Source organism: Puma concolor, chromosome D3 (assembly GCF_028749965.1).
Source record: "Puma concolor isolate L17-30 chromosome D3, mPumCon1.1.hap2, whole genome shotgun sequence".
In the NCBI taxonomy this organism is placed as follows: Eukaryota; Metazoa; Chordata; class Mammalia; order Carnivora; family Felidae; genus Puma; species Puma concolor.
This window is the reverse complement of record NC_141678.1, coordinates 52,844,858-52,854,227: the sequence shown is the minus strand read 5'-3', so window position 1 is coordinate 52,854,227 and position 9,370 is coordinate 52,844,858. Positions and strand designations below refer to the sequence as shown.

Here is a 9,370-nt window from a genome sequence, read left to right as displayed (position 1 = left end):
GGAGTTTCTGCCTAAACTCCAAGCAGATGAAGGAGGTTCTTCTCTCTGACCTTTTCAATGGCTTACCATCAACCAGCCCCACGTCCCATGTCAGAAGAGGAGCTATACAGCTAAAATGGCAGGCCACTGGGGCAGGCTACAATCTTGCAATGAAAAAGGACAATGGGGCTCCACTGATAAACAGAGATGTGTCTGTAAGAGAATGCTTTATGAAAAAACAATGCAGGCAGGCACACCAGCTGTACATTAGAGGGAACTTGGAAGCATGGAAGGAGGTGAACAACCAGCAGTCTTTTCCTTCTGGAGATTGGTGGTGGTGGTGGTATGGCTATAATTACTGAAACTTTTTCAAAGTTTTTGCTCTAAATTCTGCATCTATTTGAAATGTACATTTGAAGTGTTTGTAACTTCTGATTTTTTTTTCTAAGATATTTGTAATATGTGTTTCTTTGAACTAGGCTTCTCCTCTAGTGTGGGTTTCCTTGGAAGTAAATTTAGTTTCCCATCATTAATTAGCAAATGAGTTGTTTTTTTCCTATAGCTTCCTTGATTAAATGCAAGGACATTGGAATGATGAGTATCCCAGGAGAGAGGAGGAGTGGGAGAGAAGGAAGGAGGGAGAGAAAAAGTGAGGAAGGAAGGAGAAAACACAAAATAGTAGAATATGAAGTTGCTTGCTTTAAGAAATTCAAATCCAAGCCTACAAAAGGAGAAATGTCTGCTGTTTTCTCCCACTTTGTGGTCACGGAAGAGCTGAGTCGGCTCTCATCTAACTGGCAGGAGGAGACCTAAGCTCAGAAGAAACTCATGTGAAGAGGGTTAGTTTGTTGGTCCACACGGGAAAGTTAGCAGCCAGGGAATGCACTGAGAGGGTCCAGACTCTGGGGTGCTTCACTCAACCTTACGCAAGTTGTGAAAGTTCTGCATGGTCCTTTCTATGGCTTCATCCATGGTGACCAGTGGCTGGTGGCCCATAACCTTTTTGGCTCTCACAGCTGTAATAGTGGAATGTACTGGCCAATGCGACTGGCATTGGTATGAAAGTGGGCTGGAGCTGGATGACAGGACTGATCGCCATCACCAGGAGGGAAAGCAGGGGGGCCAGGTAGCAGGCCACCCAGTAGGGGATGTGGTACTTGGGGGCCTTATAGTTGAGGTCTGTCAGGATGTGGGACAGGAATGTCCAGAAAGGGGTGACTTCATGGTTGGTTGATGATGTGAAGTGCCTTCTCACTCAGCCACATCTCAGGAGAGGTACTCTGCAGCCAAGATATGTCTGTGCACCGGGTTCTCCACAAAAGTGAGGTCCACCAAGTTCTCTCCATTTCCAATCACAAACTTCACCTTGCCTTTCCCAGCCATCTTGATGAGGATGGGGACCAACTGAGGGTCTCTTGGGCTGAAAAATGCCATGACAGCAGGTGGCCATGGCTAAGAAATGCCTCTCAGGATTGTTGATGCCCAGGACTGCTCTCTCCTGTAAGATTTGGTCTTTGTGTAGTGGTCTGCGGGTTCCACGGGACAAGGGAGATCTTCAGTTCCATTTTTGATGTTGACACCCTCAAAGATGACACTGGTACTTCTGGTTAAAATGAGTTTTGAACCCCAGCCTCTGTGCAAGTTTCAATGGCATTCTTCGTGCCAACGCAATTCACTCTATAAAAGAGTTTTTGTTGTTACTGGTTGGTGGGGGTGACACACAGTGGACAACTGTCCTATACCTTTAAGAGTTGGGTACAGATCCTATTAGCTACAGGGGTCGCCCAGAAAGAACTGCACCCAGGGATTGTGAAACCCTTGCTGCATATCAAATACATTGATAGAGTAGCTGGCTAGAAACTGCTCCACCGCGTGCTGCCCCAGGAATCCAGAGCCTCCTATCACTGTGCACTTATTGGCCCTTCAAATAATGGTTATTCACTTCCCAGTCTCCCACCCATGGGAGCTCCTCTGGCCAGCCTCAGAGGGCTTTCAGCTTGCACCCAAAGACCTCCAGCTGCCAGTGCCACCCTTTACTCTGACGCAGTCATTTTGATGTCAAGGACCTTATTTTTCCATAAACAATTAACTTGTTAATTAATTCTATTTTTCCAGAATAGAAATGTCTTTATTCGCTTGTTCTTCTGACATTGAACCTAATGCACCTTCATTGTAAGCTATTAAATAAAATTTTTAAATAAAAATTTTAATGAAGAAGATTATAATTACCCACAATCCAAGAGTAATCATTTTCAATGTATTTGCAGAATGTCTTTCTAGTTTCTGTTGTTTTTCTTTCTCCCCTTCTTTTCCTGACCCATCCCTTTCTCTTTCCCTCCTCTTCAGCTTCTAAAACAAAAATAACCTTCATATGTTGCATTTTTTTAGGACTTTCATTTTTCACTTACTATAGTTTGAACACATCCAAAAGCCAACTACATAATCATGTTTAATTTCCACAGAGTATTTTTTTATTGTATGCATCTAGACTATGTATCTAAATACTGTTGATGACCATTTAAGCTAATGTTATTTTGCACTACTCTAAACAACTCAGGTGTACAAATCCTTGCACCCTTTCCTTATAATATGTCTGATTATTTAGGTTAAATTTTCAGAAGTGACATTTATAGGTCAAAGTATCCACACATTAAATACCATGATGCCTATTGTTAAACTGCCCTCCAAAATGTTGCACCTGGCATTGGGGTGCTATCATTTTTACTATCATTTTTATTATGTCTTTTTGTTTTTTATTATCAATTTTTTATTTGCCAATCTTATTTTCAGAAAAAACTAATTTAATTTGCACTTATTGAATGGCTAGTGAAGTTGTATATTACTCATATTTTAATGACTATATTTTTAAAATGATCTCATAATTATGTCCTACACATTCTCATTATCTATTTTCTCCCCTCTTTCTCTCTCTCTTTTTAATTTTATATTTCTCTATTTGACTTAAAAGATTTATTACAATAATCTTTTTGTCCTATGCACACAATAATTTTCTCTATTTGAAGTCTACCTTTCAATTACTTATTTTACTATATAACCTAAAATATTTCTCTTAATGATATCTGTATTGGTTTCATGTTTTAGAAAATTCACCCCTTCACCATGATTTAAAAAATAGTAACCCAAAACATTCTTCTAGAGCCCTGAAAAACCATAATAGATGTAGTTTAAGTCAGATGCCTGGACAGAATTCCCTCTCTTGGGAGCACTTGTCTTTACTAGTATCTTTTTCCTTCCCAAATGTAATTTACCTGTTATTCTTTAAATGGAACAAGTAGATCATATAACAAATATGATGGCAAAATAATTAGTGAATTTCCAATGCATTTGGAAATATTGAGTAAGATATAGGGAGGCATTAGTTTTATAGCTTTCTTCCTTCTACCCTTCCTTCCTTCCTTCCTTCCTTCCTTCCTTCCTTCCTTCCTTCCTTCCTTCCTTCTTGTATGTTTATTGAGTGCCAATTTAATGCCATAGGCCCAATTCAAGATTTCAGAGTTATAACAAGGACGGGTAAATTGAATAAAAGACTAGACTAGATTTTTTCAAAGACAACCTAAGAGAATCATGGAAAGCTCACAAAAAGAAAGACGTATGCAGTATGAACACAGTTCCAGGCTATGAGTCAAATGTGCTCAATGGTGACATTTTTGTTCTTCAATAGAAATGTTTCCATTCAATTTGATGAGAGAAAACATAATATTTCTTAGTCAATTCATATAAAGTTAGTCAATTTGAGATTTAAAAAAATGAATTTAGGTTCTTCCTCAATTTTGCATTTTTGGGGGAGACATTTTTCCTGGATGTACCAAAAATATCATCATATCTGAAGGAGTGGGAGGCACCCAGTCACTGCTATTGACATCTTTCCCATTAGCTTGTGCTGAGAAACCTCTCATCGATTCATTCTCCATGGCCACCAACGCATGTCTTTGTAACCACTGCAAATCTTTTTCAGCCAACCAGCTTCGGGTGTTGCACCTGGACACTCCCAGCCAAGGAGCATAGAAGGGTCTGAGGGACTGCGTGCTCCTTATGTCCTATCAGAGCATGTGAGGACTCTCCTGACACTGCCTCAGATTGCTTCCTGACATGCAAGAAACATGTCTCCTCCTGAAGCAGCAGTGAGATCAATCTACCCCTCATGTGTGCATACATGGTGAACTTAACATTAGGTAGGGCAAGATTCAGTGCTCCTTCAATGACTCACTCTCTGACTCTTCTGACTTCTTCCCAACTTGCAGTTTCAAGTGTCTAGAGATATCACTTACTGATCAATTATCTATTCACTCTATGCCTATATTGATAGCAAGAACTTGGCTTTTGATGCTGTAAGGATCTAGCTTCTTGTGACTTAAAAAGCTAAATAATCTGCCAAAAGTTTGATTTTTAAACTTTTTATACCAAAGCTAAACATTCATTATTTCTATCTTCATTTCTGCAGTTATGATGGTTACCTAAAAGAGACCAGCCTGCCCAAGGCTGATCTTTTTCTGGTTCTTTTTATTCTGTTTCACTCTTTTTCTCTGTTTACTCTCTTTTTACTTCACACACACACACACACACACACACACACACACACACACACATACACACATTATAAATGGACAAACTAAATCATATATAATATCCTCCCTCAAAGATCTTAGGCTTGATAACAGGAAGAGCTTAGGTAACACTTAAGTGTTGTGTAAAATCTTTCACTATAAAGAGATACCAAGAGTAAAGAATTTATAAAATTTAATACGCTTTATACTCATTTTCAAGATTAACATATCTTGGGGAGATATTTACAGCGAACTCCTTATATGTTTTGCTTGTTATTTATACTCACAGTTATTTATACTCACAAAATTTTAATTCTGTAAAACATGCCTTGTAGATTTTGCTTCATTAGTTATTAAGTGGGAAAGAAAGGTCAACCAAAGAATGAAACATAGTGTTCCAGCCTCTAGACATGAAAAAATGGGAAGGAAGGACTAAAATCTTTTTAGGAAGGGCGTTTTCTTTATCTTTTTATATTTTTCCTATTCTCTTTCATCATCCTGCTTTCACATCTCCTGCAATTAAGCATCAGCAAATTAAATATACTCAACCAGTTTGCAGTTCTGCCCTTTGAAGATGCTCTTAGTAAGATTTTTTTCTGTGTATACAAATGTACTAAAATTAATAAATGCAGAATATATAAAAAAGCATATGATGAATTGTCAACTTGTCCAGTTTATATAGAAATGTACCTTTCTTTGTTGCATTTAATGATTGATTTTCTAGGTTAATGTAACTGTAGGTGATAAAATGCCAGAGAGATTAGTATTGGATCACATTTGAGATTTTTTTTTTTTTGGTATTTACCCACAAAATATTTATTGAGCACCCACTATGTGCCAGGTACAGCTGTAAGTGCTTGGGATACTTCAATGAACAAAAGGCACACAAATTTCTACAAATCCTGGTCTTCCTCAAGCTTACATTCTAAGGGAGACAGACAATCAGTATCAACAACCAGTCAATTCTGTGTAATTGGAGGGGATAAGTCCTATCAAAAGAGCAGAGCAGGGTAAAGGGGGACAGAAGTTCAGAAGTGGAAAGAAGGTTGAAATTTAATATGAATATGCAAAACATATTTGCAATTATATATACAGCATATGCAATTGCATACATAGTATATGCAATTGTACACACACACATGCATATATATATATATATATATATATATATATATATATATATACATACATGAAACAAGCAAATGTTTTTGCCATCTTTGCTTAGGAAGGATCACATTTGAGTTTATTTTTTATTTATTTATTTATTTTTATATATGAAATTTATTGTCAAATTGGTTTCCATACAACACCCAGCGCTCATCCCAAAAGGTGCCCTCCTCAATACCCATCACCCACCCTCTCCTCCCTCCCACCCCCCATCAACCCTCAGTTTGCTCTCAGTTCTCAACAGTCTCTTATGCTTTGGCTCTCTCCCACTCTAACCTCTTTTTTTTTTTTTTCCTTCCCCTCCCCCATGGGTTCCTGTTAAGTTTCTCAGGATCCACATAAGAGTGAAACCATATGGTATCTGTCTTTCTCTCTATGGCTTATTTCACTTAGCATCACACTCTCCAGTTCCATCCACGTTGCTACAAAAGGCCATATTTCATTTTTTCTCATTGCCACGTAGTATTCCATTGTGTATATAAACCACAATTTCTTTATCCATTCATCAGTTGATGGACATTTAGGCTCTTTCCATAATTTGGCTATTGTTGAGAGTGCTGCTATGAACATTGGGGTACAAGTGCCCCTATGCATCAGTACTCCTGTGTCCCTTGGATAAATTCCTAGCAGTGCTATTGCTGGGTCATAGGGTAGGTCTATTTTTAATTTTCTGAGGAACCTCCACACTGCTTTCCAGAGCGGCTGCACCAATTTGCATTCCCACCAACAGTGCAAGAGGGTTCCCGTTTCTCCACATCCTCTCCAGCATCTATAGTCTCCTGATTTGTTCATTTTGGCCACTCTGACTGGCGTGAGGTGATACCTGAGTGTGGTTTTGATTTGTATTTCCCTGATAAGGAGCGACGCTGAGCATCTTTTCATGTGCCTGTTGGCCATCCGGATGTCTTCTTTAGAGAAGTGTCTATTCATGTTTTCTGCCCATTTCTTCACTGGGTTATTTGCTTTTCGGGTGTGGAGTTTGGTGAGCTCTTTATAGATTTTGGATACTAGCCCTTTGTCCGATATGTCATTTGCAAATATCTTTTCCTATTCTGTTGGTTGCCTTTTAGTTTTGTTGGTTGTTTCCTTTGCTGTGCAGAAGCTTTTTATCTTCATAAGGTCCCAGTAATTCACTTTTGCTTTTAATTCCCTTGCCTTTGGGGATGTGTCGAGTAAGAGGTTGCTACGGCTGAGGTCAGAGAGGTCTTTTCCTGCTTTCTCCTCTAAGGTTTTGATGGTTTCCTGTCTCACATTCAGGTCCTTTATCCATTTTGAGTTTATTTTTGTGAATGGTGTGAGAAAGTGGTCTAGTTTCAACCTTCTGCATGTTGCTGTCCAGTTCTCCCAGCACCATTTGTTAAAGAGACTGTCTTTTTTCCATTGGATGTTCTTTCCTGCTTTGTCAAAGATGAGTTGGCCATACGTTTGTGGGTCTAGTTCTGGGGTTTCTATTCTATTCCATTGGTCTATGTGTCTGTTTTTCTGCCAATACCATGCTGTCTTGATGATGACAGCTTTGTAGTAGAGGCTAAAGTCTGGGATTGTGATGCCTCCTGCTTTGGTCTTCTTCTTCAAAATTACTTTGGCTATTCGGGGCCTTTTGTGGTTCCATATGAATTTTAGGATTGCTTGTTCTAGCTTTGAGAAGAATGCTGGTGCAATTTTGATTGGGATTGCATTGAATGTGTAGATAGCTTTGGGTAGTATTGACATTTTGACAATATTTATTCTTCCAATCCATGAGCAGGGAATGTCTTTCCATTTCTTTAAATCTTCTTCAATTACCTTCATAAGCTTTCTATAGTTTTCAGCACACAGATCCTTTACATCTTTGGTTAGATTTATTCCTAGGTATTTTATGCTTCTTGGTGCAATTGTGAATGGGATCAGTTTCTTTATTTGTCTTTCTGTTGCTTCATTGTTAGTGTATAAGAATGCAACTGATTTCTGTACATTGATTGTGTATCCTGCAACTTTGCTGAATTCATGTATCAGTTCTAGCAGACTTTTGGTGGAGTCTATCGGATTTTCCATGTATAATATCATGTCATCTGCAAAAAGCGAAAGCTTGACTTCATCTTTGCCAATTTTGATGCCTTTGATTTCCTTTTGCTGTCTGATTGCTGATGCTAGAACTTCCAGCACTATGTTAAACAACAGCGGTGAGAGTGGGCATCCCTGTCGTGTTCCTGATCTCAGGGAAAAAGCTCTCAGTTTTTCCCCGTTGAGGATGATGTTAGCTGTGGGCTTTTCATAAATGGCTTTTATGATCTTTAAGTATGTTCCTTCTATCCCGACTTTCTCAAGGGTTTTTATTAAGAAAGGGTGCTGGATTTTGTCAAAGGCCTTTTCTGCATCGATTGACAGGATCATATGGTTCTTCTCTTTTTTTGTGTTAATGTGATGTATCACGTTGATTGATTTGCGAATGTTGAACCAGCCCTGCATCCCAGGAATGAATCCCACTTGATCATGGTGAATAATTCTTTTTATATGCCGTTGAATTCGATTTGCTAGTATCTTATTGAGAATTTTTGCATCCATATTCATCAGGGATATTGGCCTGTAGTTCTCTTTTTTTACTGGGACATTTGAGTTTAAATGTTAGAATTAGATTTAAGTCCACCACCTCCTGTTACTGCTTTATCCCAAATCCAGTTGTGTTGTTCCAACCTTAAATTCTCCATTTGATCCAATATCCTACAGCGCTCACACTAAATATTTTAATATCAGTGCTTTTTAAAAGTCTTGGACAATCAGTAAGAATCTCATTGTAGGAGAAACACGCAGGAGGTTAAGCCTTGGGTTCCTCCTTCCTGTAATTTATGGTAGTGTAATCGTGGTGAAGTAATCAGCTCACTGCAATTTGTTTTTTCAAAGCTATTAATGTTACCCACACCTATAATGAAAAAGTCAAGAATTTTTATTTGAAGTATACTTAAGTGTCTTGGAAAGAATAATTGATTAGTATGTTCATCCCAAATAGAATATCTACAACTTTTTAAAATATTCTCTTTAAATCATTGAAATGTTGCTAAGAAAACATAGGAACAGCTATTGAGTAAAGTATTAAATTTAGAGCAAGTTCATACAAAAGTGGTGATTTAGACATGACTTTTGGCATAATTATCACTGAAAAATTCTATAAAGCAAATAGTACAGAATAACTTTAAATATATAAGTCCTGAAAATGCAATTACCTACCGAAAAAGGTGCAAATTAGAACTTCTGTGTATGTTACTCTTTCTTTTGGGATATGGTAGTGATTCTACAATCCTATGTGACTTGGCTTCTTACTTGCCTATTTGGTTTTATCTTAACACTCTATTTTTTATTCCTTTAACTCTAGAAATTTAGAGGCAAAGCCTTATAATATATTTACAGTATATGCATGCAAAAATGCTTTTCAAAGAGTATGCTTTTCAGATTTTTAATGGAAAAGAAGCTGCAGGTAACTTATTAATTTATTCATCAAGTATTCATTTTACATGTTTATTGAGCTCCTAACTTGTTCTATGGGTTCTGGGTAAGGTGATAGGGTGTCATTTTGACATAGGTAGAACATCTTAGTATTGGAGTAATAAGTGAAGAATTACTGGGTAAAGTGAAAGTTAACTTTTGTTGTGTTCCCAGCTTTTTAAAACACTTCCCTGCCTTTA

General features: G+C 37.9%; 1 pseudogene; it reads right to left on the bottom strand.

Annotated features, from left to right (window-relative positions):
• Positions 1-663: 663 nt before the first annotated feature.
• LOC112868207 (sterol-4-alpha-carboxylate 3-dehydrogenase, decarboxylating-like) overlaps positions 664-9,370 on the bottom strand; it is a 28,568-nt pseudogene continuing 19,861 nt past the window's right edge.